The sequence below is a fragment of the Centroberyx gerrardi genome, chromosome 15 (assembly GCF_048128805.1).
Source record: "Centroberyx gerrardi isolate f3 chromosome 15, fCenGer3.hap1.cur.20231027, whole genome shotgun sequence".
NCBI classification, from domain to species: Eukaryota; Metazoa; Chordata; class Actinopteri; order Beryciformes; family Berycidae; genus Centroberyx; species Centroberyx gerrardi.
In genome coordinates, this window is record NC_136011.1 from 24186458 (window position 1) to 24207283 (window position 20826).

Consider the following 20826-nt stretch of genomic DNA (forward strand, 5'->3'; position numbering starts at 1 on the left):
TTTTTCAAGTCCTGCAAGTAAGTTTTTCTTATTTAACCATGACCAAAACCTTACCTAACCTTAACCAAAGTTATAATTGCCTACATCTTGTTTTACTTGCCTAAACGTAACTGTTAGCTAACCTTGTCACATGGGGAACAGGTGAAAATGGCATGTCCAATTTGTAGTATTGTCTTCATATACTGTATGTCCACAACACGTAATCTGTGTTTCAGAGTTGGCGCTCATTTCACAAAATTTTTAAGACTGTGTCGTACTATTGGATGCCTGTAATGTTGGTGATCTAGGAACTGAAGCTTATTGCTCCAGATAAGATAATCAGTTAAATGGCTAAACATAAAATAAATAAATGTATAACACTTTGGAGTATGGGACTCATGGATGTTAATGCATTTTATAGCAGATCTTGTGCATAAAGCCTCTCAAAGCCTCCTGATCTGGTGTCACTGGACCAATCCCAGTAGATCCAGATCAGCAAGGATACACAAATAAATCAAAGCCTTACATCCACTGTGCTGCTCCAAAATGGCAGCATGTGTCCTGCAGTGGTCTGACTCCCATGGTTGGAGTCTTGGTTAGATTGGTTTGACCTCCGGTCGTGTCTCTAATCAACCTCCAACACTTTACCTCAATCGATTGCTGGAAGGGCTTCATTTCAAAAGGCTATAGATCCTCACAGGCCGGCGGGGGAACTTGTGGGGAACAGCTAACTCTCTAACAATGTCACCGCTCTCTCTTAATGTCTGTTGGCTTTACCAGTTCACATCACGATAGGCTCCTGAAAACACAAAATCGCCTTTGAGATTTGGTGTGCAGACACACTAAAAATAGGCGGTTTGCATGGAAATGTATGAGCGAGGGAACAGGTGTTTACCCTCCTAGTGTGTTTTGTCCTGCTTTTCTTTTTCTCAGCTTCTCTGTAGCGCAAGACACACCCAGCACTCCTGGTCCTCCACCCCTCTCTCTCTCTCTCTCTCTCTCTCTCTCTCTCTTTCTCTGTCTCTCTCTCTTACTCTATCTCTTTCTCTGTCTATGTCTCTCTTTGTCTTGCTCTCTCTCTCTGTTCCCCCTCCCTCCCTTGATCCCCCGAGGCTGTTTAGAGGGGATCTGTGACAGATTCTGCTCTGTGTGTGTGTGTGTGTGTGTGTGTGTGTGTGTGTGTGTGTGTGTGTGTGTGTGCGTGTGTGCAGTAGTAGTAGCGTTAGTAGTAATGACAGGCAGATGGGGTTATTAATCACCAGCCAAGTCTCTGCAAGCAAAGCAGCCGCCCTCTCTCTCCATCTATTTATCTATCTATCAAAATGATCCATCTGAATGATAGATAGATAAAAGAAAATCCCCTCTGCTTCGCTCCTAAGACCTTTCTGCTGTTTCTTTTCCCTCCCTCTTGTATGATCTCTCTAAGGTCGCAGGAATATTGGCTCTGACCCTTGTACTCCTTACTGTTTCTTTGTTGTTGGCGATGTAGGAAGTGAAGCTGGATAAACGCATCAGCTAAATTCCTAAAATGTAAAAATGTTTGATTAGTCCATATGTGAAATCCATATGGGAAAACATTAAAAATAATTACAGCCTCATTTGGGAGTTCACGTACGTGTGTGCATGCAAATTACCACCGTCCCTCGCACAGACACACACACACACACACACACACACACATGCAGTGATCTTTCCAAATGGGTCAACTCACTTTGACCGCCATTCATACCATTCAGGATCCATTTACGCATAGCTCCCTGAAGACCTCAGCAAGCCACACATACAAACACACACACACACAGACACACACACACACATACATGCTGCAGGGCTGCCAGGGCTCCATTATTTTTCTGAAGTGGCTTTTCAATTCCATGGCTGGTGCTTGAGGGATTGTGTGTGTGTGTGTGTGTTTGCGTGTGTGTGTGTGTGTGCGCGCGTGCACATGATTGCATGGTATTGCGTTGGGTGCGGGGCACTTGACAAAGATTGTGACATAAACCATTTATAGTGCTGCCCTAGTGCGTGTGTGTGTGTGTGTGTGTGTGTGTGTGTGTGTGACTGTGATTGGTGTTGACTTCAAATGCTCTGTCCAGGCTAGTTTGGCATTGGGCACACACACAACAATGACAAAAATAAACGAGAGGAGGAAACTAGAGGAGAAAGGAGAGGAGAGGAAAGAGAAGGAGAAGAATATAGCAGGAGAGGAGAGGAGGAAGGAAGGAGAGAGGAGAGGACTGGAAACTGTGATTAGTGTCGGGGAGAATGGTTTGGGACGGGAAGCCATATCCCAGATTTTGCTGTGGTTGGAAATATACTGTGTGTGTGTGTGTGTGTGTGTGTGTGCGTGCGTGTGTGTGTGTGTGTGTGTGTGTGTGCGTATGTGTGTGCGTGTGTGTGTGCTCTGCATTAATGCATACTTGTAACCAGTGTCCAAAATTAACTTTTTGCCTCACCTGCCAAGGGCTGGTGGACTGAAAATATTACCTGCCAAGAATAATTGTTAATGGCCAGAACAATTAAGATACATTTTTCATAGAAATATGCCACGCTACCTGTTTTCAGTGCTATTTGTTTTAGCAGGCACTGTGTGAAACATTCAATGAAGAGACAAGAGGAGATGTAGAGTTTTAATTTAAAACTTGCTCACTCAGTTTTACAAAGGTGGCCTCACACCTGCTGTGTGAATAACACAGACAATGGGAATAACATTAAGTTTCAACTAATACTGAAAGTTTGAGGGAAAGAAAAGAAGACAAAGAGGTCAGCTGATCAAAAGTAAGACAGGATGCGTGACAGAATACGAAAAAAAAAGTGGCAACGGGGTTGAGAAACAGGTAGAGGAGAAATGAGAGAGAAGAAGACAGAGGCAGAAACAGAGTGAGAGACAGCGACAGACACCGAGACGCTCGGCCAGTTGTTGTTTTACCACTCTTGCAGCAGTTAAGTGTCTAATTGATTGCGGTGACCCCTATTTTCTAAGTCCAGTGTCTTCATTGATCCAGTTACTGCTCCCGCTGCTCTGCTCTCTCCAAGTGATTCTCCTAGTCATTACTGGCTTTGCTAAGAAGAGGACCACTTTTCTCTGTGGCCTCAAAAACAACTTTAACGCAACACCACTGGCAACGTCTCAGCAATTTAAAAGCAGCCTTGTATATGGAATATCTTCTGTAAATGAGGTAGGTCTACAGACAAAGATTGTGAAAGGTTGTCTTTAAGTTTAGATTAAATGCAAAGTGGCCCCTAAAATGAAACTTGCATTTAATGGATAACTTGGTTTTGCCCTCATTATCCTATAATGGAATCATTTATTTGTTTTCTAGTCCAATCTGGGCCAGAGTCAACCTTAGCAAACAAGCTACAGGCATTAATGGAGTGAGCAGAAACTTAATGATGTGAGCAGGAAAAGATGAATCTTCCCTTTATGAGAGCTGATTATTATGTAACTTCATTTTAACTATCCTATTATGTTAAGTCAAAAAGTCTGACCTGTTTCTGACTTTAAAAAGTGCCACACAATTGTTATTATTACTATTAGTAGTAGTAGTATTCATTAACATAGAGTCCAAGTGTACAAATTGCTTTATAATTTTATATTGGCCTTTGACTTGAGTTCTTCTGATTGTTTTTTTTTTCCTTCCTGACTCTTATCATCAATACTTACATCAATTAAATATTCATTCATTCATTAATTTTGGATACCTGCCCATTCCTATTCAGGGTCACGGGGGGCTGGAGCCTATCCCAGCATGCATTGGGTGGCAGGCAGGGAAACACCCTGGACAGTTAGTCTTGTTACTTCGCAATCAGTTTCACACCAGTTAATATGATAAACTAGGGACTGGGCTCTGTGTGTGTGTGTGTGTGTGTGTCCTCTAGCAGAGGTCATAACCTTTACCTGCTGACTGTGTCTCCTTTCCTAAATTAAGTGACTGCATCACATTACACACACTCACACATACAATGTATAGACGCACGCACACACACACACACACACACCCACACACACACACATTCACACACACCCCACATCGTATTACCTATATAAGGACAAAGCTATTGCAGCTAGTGCAGAGAAACCCAATAGGCTTTTAACATTCATTTAGCCTGGACAGCAAGGCTGACTATAGCTATACCAACTAGATCTGATAGCACATACAGAGAGAGAGAGAGAGACAGCAGAGATGGATCGAGGCTGACTTTACATCACCACCTTCTGATAGCACTATAAGAGAAAGAGAGAGAGAGAGAGAGAGAGAGGTAGAGAGAGAGAGAGAGAGAAAGTGCTGAGAGGGGTTGAGAGAGATGTAGAGGGGGGTAGAGAGACAGAGGAGAAAAGACAGAAGGAGAGAGAGAGAGATTAGATTGCCATTCATTTGGCTTCAGCAGTATGGCTGATATTAGCATTGGCTACTACCTCTATCTGATACCACATAATAGGAAAAAGAAAGAGCGAGTACAGGAGAGAGATGGCTGAGGAAAGGAGAATTCGATGTGTGCAAATAATGGTTAAATTTATGCTGTAACAACTGGGCTAGCACATTAGAGGGATCTGAAAAAGATAGTTGTATGGCGGTGTAAATCCATCTAACACACACTCACACAGCCAGTAACCTACAGGCCTAAGACTGTAAGTAAAAGTGAAAGGTCTGATGAAGGTAGATTGCTTTCTGAATATAGGTGATACAGTAAACTGTCTTGTTTTAGCCTTAGTCTCTGCTGCAAAACACTATAGCTGTAGCTTGAGAAGAGTCAGCTCAGTTAACCTGAATAAACTGTTTATTGTATGTTTTATTGTTGACTTTTTTAGCTAACTAGCCAGCAGGCTAATGTAGCAAAGCAACAAATGTTAATGTTACCATGCAGATAGCCACTAGCTTCTACAAGATACGTGTGCAAATCAGATGTGCTTGCATCAAGACAGTGATGGTTAGCTGACCAGATGCTACGATTTGCTAGCTAACAAACTGACATGCAAGCTGACATTATCTTAACACCAAATTGATCAGATATCAGTGGTGAAATGATCAATTCCCAGTCAAAAACAGCACAGAAATTAACCATGTCAATTGAATTCTGTTGAGAAAGACAAGTCATACGTTTACAACCTCAATCAGTTGTTCACTGTTGCCGAAGAGCTGCAGACTTCCAATATGGCCGCCAGAAGGTGTGTTACGTTATCTGAAAGCCCTCTATAGGCAAAAGAGAGGGAGGGAGAGAGAGAGAAAGGGAGAGATGGGTAGATGAAGGGAGAAAGAGAGCAAGGGAGGTGGTAAAGAAGAGATGAGGGAGGGAGAGGGAAACAGAAAGAGACTGAGAGAAATAGAACGAGAGAGTAATAGAGAGAGAGATAAATGGACATCTATAAACACCACCCACTCATCTGTGCAGCAGGGAGGGGCAGGATGATAAAACAAACATCCTCCGATTTAATGGCCTTCTCTCATTTCAACTCCTGCACCAGATTATGAGCAAACATAACTCAAAAATAGTCGTGTGTGTGTGTGTGTGTGTGTGTGTGTGTGTGTGTGTGTGTGCGTGTGTGTGTGTCGCATTGGATATCAGTCCTAATCTATATTTGCTTGTCTTCAAAAAGAAACTACCGAGTTAGAAGAGAGGAGAGGAGATTAGAGGAGAGTGGCAGGGACTATTATGAACAGGGAATATTACTAACTGCTTTGCATATATTCTGTGTGTATGTTTATGTGTGAGTGCATGTAAGGCTGCAGCTGCATCCTACAAGATCACATGTTATATGAATTGGTAGTAAATAGCTATGTGTACGCACACATACACTCACACAGAATACACACGTGATGGACAGATAGCTAAGCAGGGTCGAGGACAAGTGAAGAACGATTGCAGTGTATGTAGGTTACAAACAGCCAGCATAATGAATAGAATGTAAAGTCTTTAAGATTGTGATGTGTGGTCAACGTTCAGAGCTAATATCATCTGTAGGAAGGCAATTCATGTCTTTACAGTCATGTTTCACATTTGTCAGTCCTATGATGACCACCAATATGATTACAACCTCATATATATATACTGTATATATACTGCACTGCTTCAAGGGAGGGGAGAACATTTCTTACTCACCCATTTTTCCAACTGGCCTGGGATTCAAACTGGCAACCCTCCAGTCACAAGCCCACTTCTTTAACCTCTACGTTTCCATGGCCCTCTATATGCTACTAAATATTAGTATTTCTGGGTGTTTACAAAACAAAATACAAATATTTAAAATATAGAAAAAAAAATACTGTCTTCATGGCATGTGGGGAACAGCAATGTGAAAGAAAGCCATCCATCTCCCCAACTCAAAATCAGGTTACCAATCTGTTCTAACTGGAAATTCCTGCCTCAAAACTCTTTGTTGAGTTTTTAGTTTAGCTCATGTTCATCAGTTTGAGGCAGTTTGATAAGCTGATTCTCCTTGATTTAAGGTTATGGCTGATGGTTGGCTGATGTTTTGAGGGAAGGGATAGCATTTCCTTCTGCAGGGATCAGAATATGTAGGATCATAATGGATAACACTGCAAATACAAAAGTGTCGTGAAAATATACGTTTGGTCATATTTGATGGTAAAATTACACATCTTTATTGCCTTAAAATGTTGTATGCTGTCACGGCCTTAAGATGGAAGTACACTACATAAACAACACTTTCTGATTACAGCAAAAAAGAGGTAGAACTCTTAAAATAACAGCATCATTGTTTTTTTGACATACAACATGGGTATTAATTCCTTCTTGCATTGATAAGAGTTAATATCCCACTGTTGCTCAGCGTTGCTTCCCATTACTGAGACATATGGTGGATATTTTCTGCTGATTTATCATTGCCACAGGCTTCCAGTGGATCTTAAAATACACCATTAAGACGCTGTAAGCCCAGAAAATCACCACATGTACAGTAACTTTGATATCAAGCTACTTATTAGGTATCCGTGTTTTTTCATGTTACCAATTTAGAACAGAAATCCTTACACTGTTTTGCAGCAACTCTCCTCTCTATCTCTCTCTCTCTCCTCTGTCCTCTCTCTCCTGTCTCTCTCTTTCCTCTCCCCTCCTCTCCTCTCCTCTCTCTCTCCTCTCTCTTACCTCTTTCTCCTCTCCTCTCCCCTGATGCCTTTTAGAGTTGTCATTGGAGAGTGACCTGTATTATCTATCTCTGACTCTCTCTCTCCCCAGCTCTCTGTCTCTTTCTCTTTCTGAATGGAGATTTAGATAAGAGACTCTGAGCTGCAAGAGAGTAGCTCTGAATACCAAGAGACAGACAGAAAGAAAGAGAGAGGGAGAGAGAGAGAAAGAGAGAGAGAGAGAGCAAGAGAGAGACAGCAAGAGTGGAGAGCCAGGGAGAGCGAAGCAAAGAAAGAAAATAGTTCTTTCTATCGCTGTGGCCCTTTCCATTGAAACAGTTATTACTCTGCAGCCTGCAAACAAGAGGTGGCTCACCCTGTCCGTGTGTGTGTGTGTGTGTGTGTGTGTGTGTGTGTGTGTGTGTGAGTATGTGTGTGTGAATGTGAGTGAGGGAGCTAGTGAGAGTGTGTGTGTTCGTGCGACTGTACGTGTCAGTGTCTCAAATGTTCCTGTCTTTCTGTTGTGTGCTTGTGTCTGTTTTTGCATTTGTGTGTGTGTGTGTGTGTGTGTGTGTGTGTGCGTGTGTGTGTGCGTGTGTATGTGTGTGTCTGTGTGTAGGGGGGCAGCTAAAGAATGCCAAAGCTGGAGCTGGTTTCATCTGCCTGATTCTGCATCTGACGCACACACACACACACACCTACACACACACACACACACACTCACACACACATGGTCCACCATATAAAATGTCCCCAAGGTGATCGATGAGGTGGTGATGGAAATGTCATGTGGTGCTAATACATTTATCATCCCTCATCCAGCGCCATGAATCTCTCATTTTGGTTTTCAATCATTTCTGCTCTTTTACCATGAGGCCATTTGAATGTAGTGATTCATGGGACTGGCAGTGGTTTCCTCTGAGGAGGCACAGTGAGTGTGTAGGCACCCAGCACTGTGACTGGACTCTTTCATTTGTGGGCAGGACACTCTTGGCCTGTATTTACATGGACACATGTGATGTGGTGCTAAATAAAAAGGTGGGCAAGCCCAGGATCCACAGGCAGTGATCATCATAAAGGAAACAAGAACCGATATAAACAAAAATGAGTTAAACAGTTTGGATACATGCATTTTTACTATTTTTTCACAATTTAGAATACTAGTAAAGACAGCAAAACTATCAAATATCACAAATGGAATTATGCAGTGACCAAAAAAGTGTTAAACAAATCAAAACTATCTGTCTAAAAAAAACTAATTTCAAGCATTTAAGCATAAGCGTCATAGTACATTCAATCAGGTGTGTCCAAACTGTTGACTGGTACTGTACTTTCTGGAATAAAACACATGAATTACAGCTTTTCTACTTAAAAGGCCATATCCTCAAATTACTGATATCAGTTTGATAGCACTTACATGATATATACTGTGGATTTACATAATAAAGATTAATGTCAGCCTAAAAACGTAGGTAAATTGTATTTAGGTGGTTCGGTAAAGTAACATATTGCTGCTGTGATAAGTAAGTGATAATCTAGATCTCGCTCATATAGAAGCATTTGCATTTAGCTTCAACTGTATTGCATTTGTTGTACACTGGCTGCACTTTTCTGTCCAAAAAAGGTCCACTGGCATGGGGGAGAGATAATGTAATACTGTATTGATCCCTCTAGGGAAGTTGCCCCTCCTCCAGGGAGGAGAAAGCGCAGGATCAGCTGCAGAACAGCACCTGCTAGGGATTCAGTGTGTTGCTCAAGGACACTTCAGTATGGTGGATGCTTACAAATAGTTGAAGAAATATTTGCTGAAAATGAAAACAATTTATCATATTTTTTAAAAGGATAAATAGGTAACTTAAGTCCTTGGTTAAGAAAATGGACACAGAGTTGTTTGGAAATTAATACATTCATCATTTATATTTGATGTGGCATCAGTAGGGTTTACTTCTATGATTGTAATGTCAGCAGGAGGCTTTTATTTTGAAGTAGGATGTATGGTCGGTTGATTTGTTGACTAACTTCCCTTCTTAATGGAGCTTAAAGAGTAAAAGCACACTGCCAAGCCTTCCTGTGTCAACATTAGGCTGTGAAAAAAAGTTTGTGTGTGTGTGTGTGTGTGTGTGTGTGTGTGTGTGTGTGTGTGCGTGTGTGTGTGTGTGAACTCCTGGATGAACTGCTATATGAGTAAGAGAGCGTATCATACCATAACAAACTATCTAAATGAAAATCATCGACAAGTGAGGCAAGTGATAACTGTCGCGCACACACACACACACACACACACACACACACAAGCAGTCCAGCCATGCAGAACTGAATATGTAAAGAGCCTATTTATTTTCTCTCCTTCAGTCTCTTTCTCTCTCTCTCTCCTTCCTCTTTCTTTCTTTTTATCCATCATCTATCTCTTCTCTCCCCCCGCCTCTCTCTCTCTCTCTCTCTTTCTCTCTCTCTTGCCCTCACTCGCCTCCTCTCATCCCATTACCGCCCCCCCCATTCTGTCAGTTAAATGAGTGTTGCTCGTTTCTCTCTGTCTCTCTAAGTCAACATGTCAACTGTAATATTTCTCTTCCCTCCGTCACATTGTCTGTGACACGCTGAATTCATCACACCATATCATTATCTCTTTGTGTGAGCGCTCACTGTGTGTGTGTGTGTGTGTGTGTGTGTGTGTGTGTGTGTGTCGCAGTCTTTATGTGTACATGAGTTAAAGTTAGTGTGTGAGTTTTCAGCATCATGTGTGTGTGTATTTTAGCTGCTTTTGCCCATATATATGCCTGTATATAGTTTTTATGCGTCTGCTTTTGATGAGTGCACACGGCAGTTTGTTTGGTTTGCAACTGTGTGTGTGTGTGTGTGTGTGTGTGTATGAGATACTTTCCCTTGTTTGTGGTTGCTTACTAATTCAGTTTGTTCTTCTCCGTCACAGTTTTTGAAGTATGTCAGGACTCTTTGTGTGTGTGTGTGTGTGTGTGTGTGTGTGTGTGTGTGTTTGTTTGTTTGTGTGTGTGTTTGATATGCATGTTTGAAAATGAAAAGAAAATATGAGCAAGAAAGGTTTCATGTGATCTTGACAGTTGTTTGTGTTTTCCTGCATTTGCATTGGTATGAATAGGTGTACAGTATATGCGTATGTATGTTGTTTAAAAGTGTGTGTGTGTGTGTGTGTGTGTGTCTAAGAAGCTCTCTCTCTCTCTCTCTCTCTCTCTATCTATCTATCAGCCCTTCTCACACTCTACTCTTGTTGTTTATACACTAGATTTCTGTCGATGTGACTTGTGGCTTTGCAGTGCGGTTATTCTAAAGTTTTTTCACTGTAGTTTTCCTTTTTGAGTTAGTACAGCAGATACAAGCCAGGCTGCTTGTTGGATACGGGCACACATCTGCCTTTATGCATCAGAAGAAGAAAAAAACACTTTTAATGCTCATGTGGGGAATAGCAATGCGAAAGAAAACCTGTGATCCATCAGGAACATTCTCAGCCAATGGAAATTGGCCGTTCCACAAGTTTGGTGTGTTTTTCCCCTCTCATCCGTGTCCCCAGCTCAAAATCAGGTTACCATGTGTTCTACCTGGAAAGCATAGCAATCCCCGCCTCACAACCCTTTGTTCTTTGAATCATAAAATAAAGAAGTTGAGTTTTTTTAGTTTATTTTATTTGCGCAGTGATAAACACAGACAAATATAGAAGCGTAGAGGAAAAAACACAGTGATAAAATAGGATGCTAAGAAACACAGAAAGGAAAGATGCAAATTAGTAGTTTGTGCAGGGGAGATAAAAACCCCGGGGGGCTAATAAAAGCATCTCACCTCAAAGCAATAAAGAAGCCGGCGGCCTTGGGAGCGTCGAGGGTGAGGTCTTCCAGTTTTAAATGGTCTCACTGATTTCAAAACGTGGGCAGCTTTTTGTAGATGAGCAATATTGCCTTCAGCAGGGATGGGAGTTAGGACAAAATCAATGCGGAGAACATAATGAGCTGAAGTATTACGGAGAAAAAAAACAGACTTGTGGTCACAGTTTCTGGTCAAATTGCCCATCCACGTTGCCTTGAAAGTATTCCCCAGGTCCCATGGTCCTAAGATGTAATTAAAAAGTCTAGACAGTAAAATCAGATCAGGCGGGCATCCTGCTGGCTCAGTGGACTTTCCATGCCACAAACTCCACTTGCAATGTCAGTACAATTGCAATTTTGTAATCCTCAGTAGGCAAATGGGTACACACTGCAAAAAATCTCCATTTTAACAAGTCATCTAGTCTAAAATTGTAATTTTCTTAAAACAATTGGAAAAAATCTGCCAGTGGGGTTAGATCATTTCATTTGTTTCCAATGCAAATCAACTTGTTTCAAGTATTTTGTAGAATCGAGTGTCATTTTCTTGATCCCAGTGCAGTGATCTGCCTTTTTCTGACTTGTTTCAAGATACTGACACAGTCATTTCTAGAAAATTCCTGAAACAAGTGAAGCTGCATTGGAAACAAGTGGAATTATCTCACATCTTTGGAAGAATTTGTCTCTCGTTTTCAGAAAAATGTTGAAGATGAGACTAAACGACTTGTTAAGATGGAAGTTTTTTGAAGTGCAGTGCCACACTAAAACTGAGCAGAGCCTTGTATGTAGAACACTCATCATACCTAATGGTTTGTTATAAAAAGCGTTGTTTTTCAATGAGAATTGTTTCATCAGATGTGTTGAAAGACCCGAATCGAATCATTCAATCACTGTGAAGGAAGGGAAGTGGTAAAAAAAAACCCAACAACAACCCTGTTCTAACTACAGGGGGTTCTCCATCTTGCCAAGATTGTTCAGATCAAACCCTCCATTAAAAGGCATACGGCATCATCATGTTTGCCTTTGACCTTACACCCACGCCTGCTGTTCACACATTCAGCAGATTTATTAATAGTATTGAGTTGTGCTTTCCTCGTGGCTCCGGTGTAGTTCAATACAGTTGTACAACACGTGTGTTCATGTGTGTGCGTTGGACTTCCATTGCAGTAAAACGTGAGCCGCAGATATTTTGCGTTATGGTGACTTGGGTTTGTTGACAAAAGTAAGTGGAGCCACCAACTATCCAGGCTGACTTGGCTTTGATTGCACATCGGGGGAAAAAGGGAAAATTGGGTGAAAATCCATTGGGTGGAAACGGAAAAACAGAAAATTTTCAGGTGTGTGTGCGCGTTATATTCCTTAAGACAGACTGGAAACCTGTGTGCACAATTGAAGACTAGATGGCATGGTTGTCACATTGAAAACAATGTTGGAGGAGCTATGAGGTAAGGCAATTTAAACACAAAATTTCAAAGGAGGCAACTGATAGAGCTGAAGTTGTCGAGGGTAGACAGGAAGTCATTGCTAGCACCCGGAGATGGAAAACCCCCGCTATTGGCTGTTATCTCTTCAGGCATATCTAACCGCATCGTGCTATTTCAGAACGTCTGAATCAGGCGTATTTTCAGATGGGGAAGTGGAACAACATGGCTGTCTAGAGCGAGTGTTGTAGGTGCAGCGCTATTGTGGGAGCAGGACGTCTGAGCTCTTGGGTAAAAAATAGTTTACCTACCAACCAATCCCCTGTAAATGAACTGCCGGCCACTTGCACCTGTATCTCCTATGTAGCATTTTATTTTAGACTCAGCAGTGAGTCAGAAAGGAGGTGAGAGGAGGAGGAGGAGGAGGAGGAGGAGGGGGAGGAGAGGATGCTCAGCTCAAGGGGGAATATATAAAGGAAACGTACACCCAAAATAAGTTTAGAGAGGTGTTGATTAACTGTAAGAGTGTGGACTACAAGATAAAGAGCAGTCACACAGTCTGTATTTGGTGCTTATTTTCACAGACTGGTAGCAAATTTAGACGGGCCTTTTCAGTTCCTGACCCATTGTTACTTTTTTTCTGTGATGCTTGCCAATGTGTGTGTGTGTGTGTGGGTATCGTGCATGGGAATTTTAGCAGCCGAACAGTGTGTGTGTGTGTGTGTGTGTGTGTGTGTTTTTCAGGACATGACAATGCATCAGCAGCTTGTGTGTATTCATACAAGCAAAAGCGTGTGTGTGTGTGTGTGCCCACGCACGTACTAGCGCATGGATAACACTGACGCAGCTGGCATCCACCAGCCCCTACCAGCCAGTGTGTGTGTGTGTGTGTGTGTGTGTGTGTGTGGCTACCAGCTGCGCCCACAGTGCTGATCCTCAAAGCCGCTATCACATTCTGCCTGCATCATTTCACTGCAGTCATACTGAGAGCATCAAACCCATGAACACATGCTCACAAGCTCATATTCACCCTCACATTCATGCATATAATCACTTTCTCGCATAAACACACACACACACACATATCCAGTGAGATGTGATATCATGAATACGTATTTTGGTGTTTTTTAATCTGCTTGCTATCAAACATATGATTCATGAACGTGATTTTTTACCAGCTGGTGATCCAGAAAGCTGCATTCAGCCTGCATCAGTTCTCAAAGGTTTCTCAAAGCCTGACAAACGCTTGATTGACATGAAATCGATCCTTTTCAAGTGTCAGATTGGATCAGATTTTGCATATTCAACTTTTTTCGGTCGGGGTGGCACCGGTGAGGAAAGTTATTTATGGTCTGAGCTGGTCCGAGAGGCAGCGCTGAATGCCGAGTGCCTCCCAGTGACCAGCGAGCATGTGTTATTGTCCAGGAAGGTTTGCTGAGGCTAAAACGGTTCTTAAACTCTGGGTCACGGACCGGTTCAGGGCCCTTTGGATGTTGCCAAGTTTTCCCTGTAAAGGTTATCTGTTATGCTGCCATATGAAGCCAAAGAGCAGGAACTGCGTGAGTAGTCAAACGGAGAAAAATGACTTCAAAGTTCATCTCCCGCCCCGACAAAATATCGCTGGCACAGAGGAGAGGACAGAGGGGATATACCATATAAAAGCATGTATAATTTTTGTTCATATTAAATCTAAACCCTAGTCATGTCCTTTAAACTGTTGTAGGACAGTATAAAATTAGCCTATTCTCTGACATTATTTTTCCAAAGTGCTAGTATCCTATGATAGTTCAGGCCATGTTGAGATTTTGAGCTTGTGCTATCATTGAATAAATCTTAGAGACTAGATTTAGAAAGTAGATGAACCACCAGATTTTAATCCGAGAGAGTGTAATGTGTCTGGATAGAGTTGAGCTGGAGGACTATAATCAGAATAATTATTCTGGTCTCACTCCAGCTTCAGGCCTTTTAGCTAATGACAGACTCCACGCTCATGGCTAGATTTCAAACTCTCTATTCGCATGTGTGTGTGTGTGTGTGTGTGCGTGCGTGCATATGTCTGCATGCCTACACACTTCTTGCAAGCCGGTCCAAAAAAGGGCCAAACAACAGGCAAAATTCGTCTCATTCTCTGCAGTAATGGGTTGCTGGGCTGTGGGACAATGCTATTTTGCATCCTGAAATGACCTTGTTGTTGGCAGCTATGGCCCATATCATTTCATACCTAAATAGAATAGAACACATTACAACACACTGCATTGCGATACAACAGAAACACAGCGTTTTGAAATGAAAGCTGAGAACTAATCGCTGATGTTTTTGCTGTTCACGTATATTCACCGCCTTTGTGTGCTTGCTGTAAAATATGAGAGTCTCTAACGTGTGTGACATGCAGCGCTGCGGATGAGGCGTAACATGGGTGTTTGAGGCAATGAACAGTCCCAATAGGGAAGCACACGCTGAAGGCAAATATTACTGTTCAAGTTAGCTCATGTTTATTATAGAGGCAAAACATGCACACACCCGGCGTTTCAACCAAAGTCTTTCTTAGGAGTGCGAGCAAACCCTGTGCTGTTCGTTTGGGAATAAACCTTGACATTATAACTTTATTATAAAGTTTTTCTCTTGATTGCGATGATTCTCTACAGTACACATATGTACATATATACAGTATACACTACCAGTCAAAAGTTTGGACACACCTGATTGAATGTACTATGTTTTTCATTATCTTAAAGCCATTTTGATCTAAAGGTTTATGCTTAAATGTTTGAAATTAGTTTTTTAGACAAATATAGACAGTGAAGTTGATGCCTGTGTATGAATTTCTTTCCAAAGCCTTTGCCTTTCCATGAATGCAAGAGGCGGCTACTTTAAAGAATATAAAATATAGTTTTGATGGGGGTTTTTTTTTAACATTTTTTGGTCACTGCATAATTCTGCATAAGAAGTCATTACTATCATTCTAAAATATGACAAATAGTAAAAATACAGAAAAATGTGTGTCCAAACTTAGTAGATTATGTTTGAGACATTGGCTATAAATTAGGAGTGAACATTGATCATTTAGCAATGGAACAAAACATTAGCTTCTTAGGCCCTCCAACCTACAATAGATCAATACAAAATATTATCACTCTCTGGAAGCCTGTGTGCATGCTGTGAAACATGTACGCAACAGAGCAGCTGGCAGCAGACTGGCAATCAATAGGCCTTTATTCATGCATTGCACATTTCACACAAGAACCAATTCAGACAGTGCTTTATAGTATTGACAATATTGTCTCTAGGTCTCTAGCAATACCACAACATGGTGAAATCCATTTTCCCTCACATAACGAGCTGTCATTTTCTGGTTGGAATGAGCTCAATCCGCTCCGCATACAAAGCAGGCAGATTTAGCGGCGGCGTGATAATAAAGATAGCACAATAGTGATTGGTGTAATTCCACAGTGATATTACTTATATCACACAATAATGATTAGTGCGCACTCTCAGAAAAGGACGCCTCATTTTCAAAACATCTGTGGGTGTAGTTTGGGGGACGACACGCGTCTTTTGTCCGCGCCATGTGCTGCGTCAGCACGTGTTGCAACAGATACTGCGATAAAATCTTTTTTTTTTTTTTTTTTTTTCTAACAAGTTGAAAGGAGTCCAATCTTCTCTGCATACAAAGCAGGCAGACTTAGCTGCAACATGATAATAATGATAGCGTGATAATGATTGGTATTATACTGGGGGGGATTTCACCAACACTGAATAACAATGACTCGTTATTATGCGCTGGTGATGATGGCGGTGTTTGTGGCAATTACGCTTAAGACCATGACGATGTTGATGATGATGTAAATGTGATTGCACTCCTGCTATCATTCTCTTGTAATACAAACAAGGTAATTAATTCAAGATTTTAGGGAAAATCCGAGGGAAACATGTCGCTCTGCATCCTTCTTGATGAATAACAATCAACTACTAGAAATTATTACGCTGTTAGAAAGAATACTTCATTGTCAACAGTTTGGGCAACTCAATTTGCATTGACGCAATCTGTTGACTCCATGTCTGGCCTCATCAAGTGATATTTGCATAGTACAAAATGTGCTGATTTGTCATGTGCTATTATTTTAAGCACTATCTGCAAACCAAATTTACAATAAAAAATACCACACGTGCCTACTGAAAGTACCGGGAGTCATTAGATTGTCTAGACAAGACTTAAATAGACATCATATTCACAGTAAAATTTGTGTGATGAATCCAGTTTCTGCAAATGAATGCTATCTTTTTAGGGTGGTAACAAATCATTTAAGGATAACACAAAAAACAAGACAAAACCTTAATTCCATTCAATTCAATTCTGGTCCTTGGTCTGAAAAACATAGACAGAGACATGCATTAAATTCCTTTATAAAAGTCTGTTCAGCTGAAGCCAGTTCAGCTAATCTTTCGTTCCTATGAAGAAACATGGAGGGAAGGTTAATTATTGCAGACTCCGGGTCCTGCTGAGCTGTGTGATCTTTCACTGCACATTTATAAAGATGTGGATAAAAGAAATGTGGCACAGCAGAAGATAAAGGCAGAGTTCTGGGCCTTTGATATTTTGCCATTATATTATAAAAAAAAAAAATCTCTCCCTCATAATATTTATGTTCATCTCTTCGCTAATGTATCGTCACACCCACAAAATGACTAGATGCAAGGAGGGGAGGAAATGATCTTAAAAAAAAGTGCGTCCCTCTTTTTCACCTTTTATTCATCCAGTGGATGTTTGCTGATCACACATTTTCATTTTCAGCATAGCCCTGCTTCACACACACACACACACACACACGCACACACACACACACACCGGGGAGCTGCCCAGTACAACACACTCCACTGCCACTGGCCCTGAGCCGCTCCACTGGGACAGTCTGGGGTTAAGTACCTTGCTCAAGGGCTTCTCAGCGGTACTTACTGACGGGGGGGAGAGAGCGTTTCCCCCGTTCATTTCCCCGGCCCAGATAACACTTCAGGTGATATGGGAATGCATTGGCGACATAACACAGCAAGTAGCTCAAGTTACAAATTCCTCCACGGTCATTTGGGGACCCGTTTTAATCCTCCATCGACCCACCTTTGGGTCCTGCACTGCAAAAACACGTCCATCTTAGCGAGTCATTTGGCCTCATATTCAGCCTTCAAATCTTACTTTACTGAAACCAAGAGGAAAATTCTGCCAGTGAGGAGAGATAACTCCACTTGTTTCCAATGCAGCTTCACTTTAAAATTACACTTGATTTGCATTGGAAACAAGTGAAACTGGCAGATTCTTTTCACTTATTTTAAGAAAATTCCTATTTTAGGACTCAATAATCGACTAAATGACTTGTTAAGATGAAGATTTTTTTGCAGTGTGACCCTGACTTTGAAAGAACACTTCCTATTCGCTCGCTTGCTTTCGTCACTCCTGCCATGCATGTGCTGCTCCAGACACTTGACACTTTAATACTGCGGAATACAGTCATTTACTTTACGGTACAGGCATTAACTGTTTTTACGCCATGCATCATGGCAGTGGGGAAGTGGCCGTTATATAATAGTAGCTAGTAAATTAAGCCTGTAAAATATCCGTCGGTGTGTGTTTTGTGGCGGCAGGTTGGCTTAGTGGGTTGAGAGACAGTCCCATGACCAGAAGATCCCCTCAACAACTTCTATTGTCCTACTGAAGTGTCTTTGAGCAAGGCACTGAACCTCTGCTCACACTGCAAGTCGCATTCAAGTCAAGTCAGCAAGAACCGGGCTGTCTGTGTTCGTTGGTGCATTTGTCAGTGTTAGGAGAATTACCGTATACACTGTTTAGACATGAGACCCTGCGTAAGGGAAATCCAGTGTGCGCTCGTACACCAGGCAATACGGTAGAAGTCACACAAGCGTCAACCAAATCCACAGACCAGGGAGTAGCTCAGTGGTTTTCTGACTGTAGTGGCAAGGCATGAATGAAATATTTTATTCAGTGATTCTCTTACTGAAAACAACACTGCGCTTGTTTAACTCTGAAACTCATTATCAGAGCTTAAGGAAGAAGGATTGAGAGTATCTGACGGCTTTAGGTGTTTTTGGAGGTTGTAAGAGGTTTGCTTGTGCAGTTGGTAATGTTTACATTTACATAACAGACTTACTTTGATGTGTTTTGAGTTATGAACGGTTCCAAAAAGATTATTTTCCACCTTCGTCAGACTCCTCATTTTGCTATTTCTTTCTTTCTTTCTTTCTTTCTTTCTTTCTTTCTTTCTTCAGTTCAAATAGGTTTCTTTGGTATAATTATTCAGCACATAAACAAGTCATGTGTCTTCCCTCTCTTTCTTTCTTTCTTCTTCTCCTTCTTCTTCTTCTTTTTCTTCTTCTTCTTCTTCAGTCCAAATTGGTTTCTTTGGTTTAAGTATTCAGTACATAAACAAGTTACGTGTCTTCCCTCTCTTTCTTTCTTCTTCTCTTCTTCTCTTCTTCTTCTCCTTCTTCTTCTTCTTTTTCTTCTTCTTCTTCTTCAGTCCAAATTGGTTTCTTTGGTTTAAGTATTCAGCACATAAACAAGTTACGTGTCTTCCCTCTCTTTCTTTCTTCTTCTTCTTCTTCTTCTTTCTTCAGTTCATATAAGTTTCTTTGGTTTAAGTATTCAGCACATATACAAGTCACGCATCTCTCCTCTCACTCTCTGCGATACATAATTACATACACAACATAATGGGACATACTATACATCCATAATTAGATGTATAATATCATCAGAATCCATAATTACGTTGTAATTACGTCTTTGAACCCTTTGCCTGTATGCATCCAAATTTGTAGTGGATCAATAAACGTCGGTTTTTAAATGTCTCTCTCTCTCTCTCTCTCTCTCTCTCTCAGGAACATCTGCGTCACCGTGTGGAAGAGGAAGCCCTCATCGTATCTGACACCAGTAATGAGCTAAAGGTGCGTTCTGCCATTTTTTCCCTGTGGTGTGTGTGTGGAATCAAAAGGCCCGTGAATTGGCGGTGACACATCGTGCCCCGCTAGCCTGCTTAGCATTCTGTTAAACCGGCTCCCTCTCTTCACAGAGAGAGAGAGAGAGAGAGAGAGAGAGAGAGAGAGAGAGAGAGAGAGAGAGAGAGATGGAGGAAGGCATTTTGTGTTTTCTGAATGCTGTACCTCCTCTTTCTCTCATCCGTTCCTTCTCTGTTCCTTCTCTCTCTTTCATCATTTTATTTTATTCTTTGTTGTTTTGTTTCTTCCCACCTTCTTTCCCTCTAACAGCATTTTCCTACTTTTGACTCTCTCTCTCTCTCTCTCTGTCTCTCTCTCACTCACTCTGTCTTTCACGGGAAATAGAAAATTATTCAACATTGTTTAGCCCATATTTGCCTACAGCAGCTTGTTAAAGAGGACTTGTAAAAAATGCCGATTTAATGCGATCCTGTGCCTGAAAATGCGGCTCACAATGCATTTGTCCTCTGGGCACGTGTTCCCAAAGTCACCGTATCGCGCACCTCACATCTCCCATACTAAGCATTTTTCTATTCGCCTGGAAAAGTTGAATAGATTAAAGGCAGATCTAATCGATCCGGAGTGTGCTTATCAGTGGCTGGCAGGCCGACGAGCCGATTTCAGAGCAGCACATTCTAATCCTTCAAGTGAAGGCCGGGACACTGTGAGGAAAAAAAAGACAGACAAACAGGCTTGCAGACAGTAGGTCAGGCAGGCAACGCAGTAAAAAAATAAATAAATGATTAAGTCCAAAAGAATCCAGGTTTCTGTTTGAACCTTCAACTGTGGCCCGTGATGCTGTGGGAAATGACAGACAAGCAGATAAATACACAGACAGATGTGTTCAAGTAGGCTCAAAAGAATCCTTGAAGATTTTCATTAAAGTGGTAATCCATGAGAGGCTTGTTTTAGATAGATCAGCTGTCAATCAAACAGCGTCTCCAGCACTGTGACGTCTTTTTCCTTGGATTTTCTGTTGATGGAGTTTCTGTATGGCGCTCTTTTCTTGGCTATCGCTGCTCATACTACCCAGTTCTTCTTCTGCTTATTCCAAAAAACCTACCAGACACCGGGTGTTTAGTAGAGCAGCTATAAACGCTTTCATGAGTTTTAGTGTCTCATCTTTAGTCATTTTTTAGTCTCAGTTTTAGTGTTTCAGAGGCTTTTCCACTAAGAACACAATTCCTAGGGGAAACGCCGACTGCTTGTAATTTTTGGGGATTTTTCCTGGGCATGAAAAGGGTCAAAATGTAAAGATACTGAATGTTGGTTAAGTATCAGCTGTGAGAGGTTTCAATCCAAAAACAGTATCCGCATTGGCCTTCAAAAACTCATATCAGTCGAACCTTAGTGTAGACTTCAGCTCCACGATGCTTTTGTCTGTGAAATTTCTACTCATTGACATCGATTGACTTGCGTGATAACTTATTATGATTCTTGGTTTGAAGGATTTAGCTGTGCTGTGCGGTGATTGGCTGTTTAACCTTTTGACATCCAAACCCGGAGCCC

General features: G+C 41.5%; 1 protein-coding gene across 2 annotated transcripts in view; it reads left to right on the top strand.

Moving 5' to 3' along the window:
* The window catches only part of cdh11 (cadherin 11, type 2, OB-cadherin (osteoblast)), a 104339-nt gene that overhangs the window by 26775 nt on the left and 56738 nt on the right, over positions 1-20826 (top strand). For both annotated transcript variants that reach the window (XM_071911717.2, XM_071911716.2), the window contains exon 2: positions 19201-19266. The gene's annotated coding sequence lies outside the window, so the exon portion shown is untranslated. The remainder of the gene's footprint in view (positions 1-19200; positions 19267-20826) is intronic.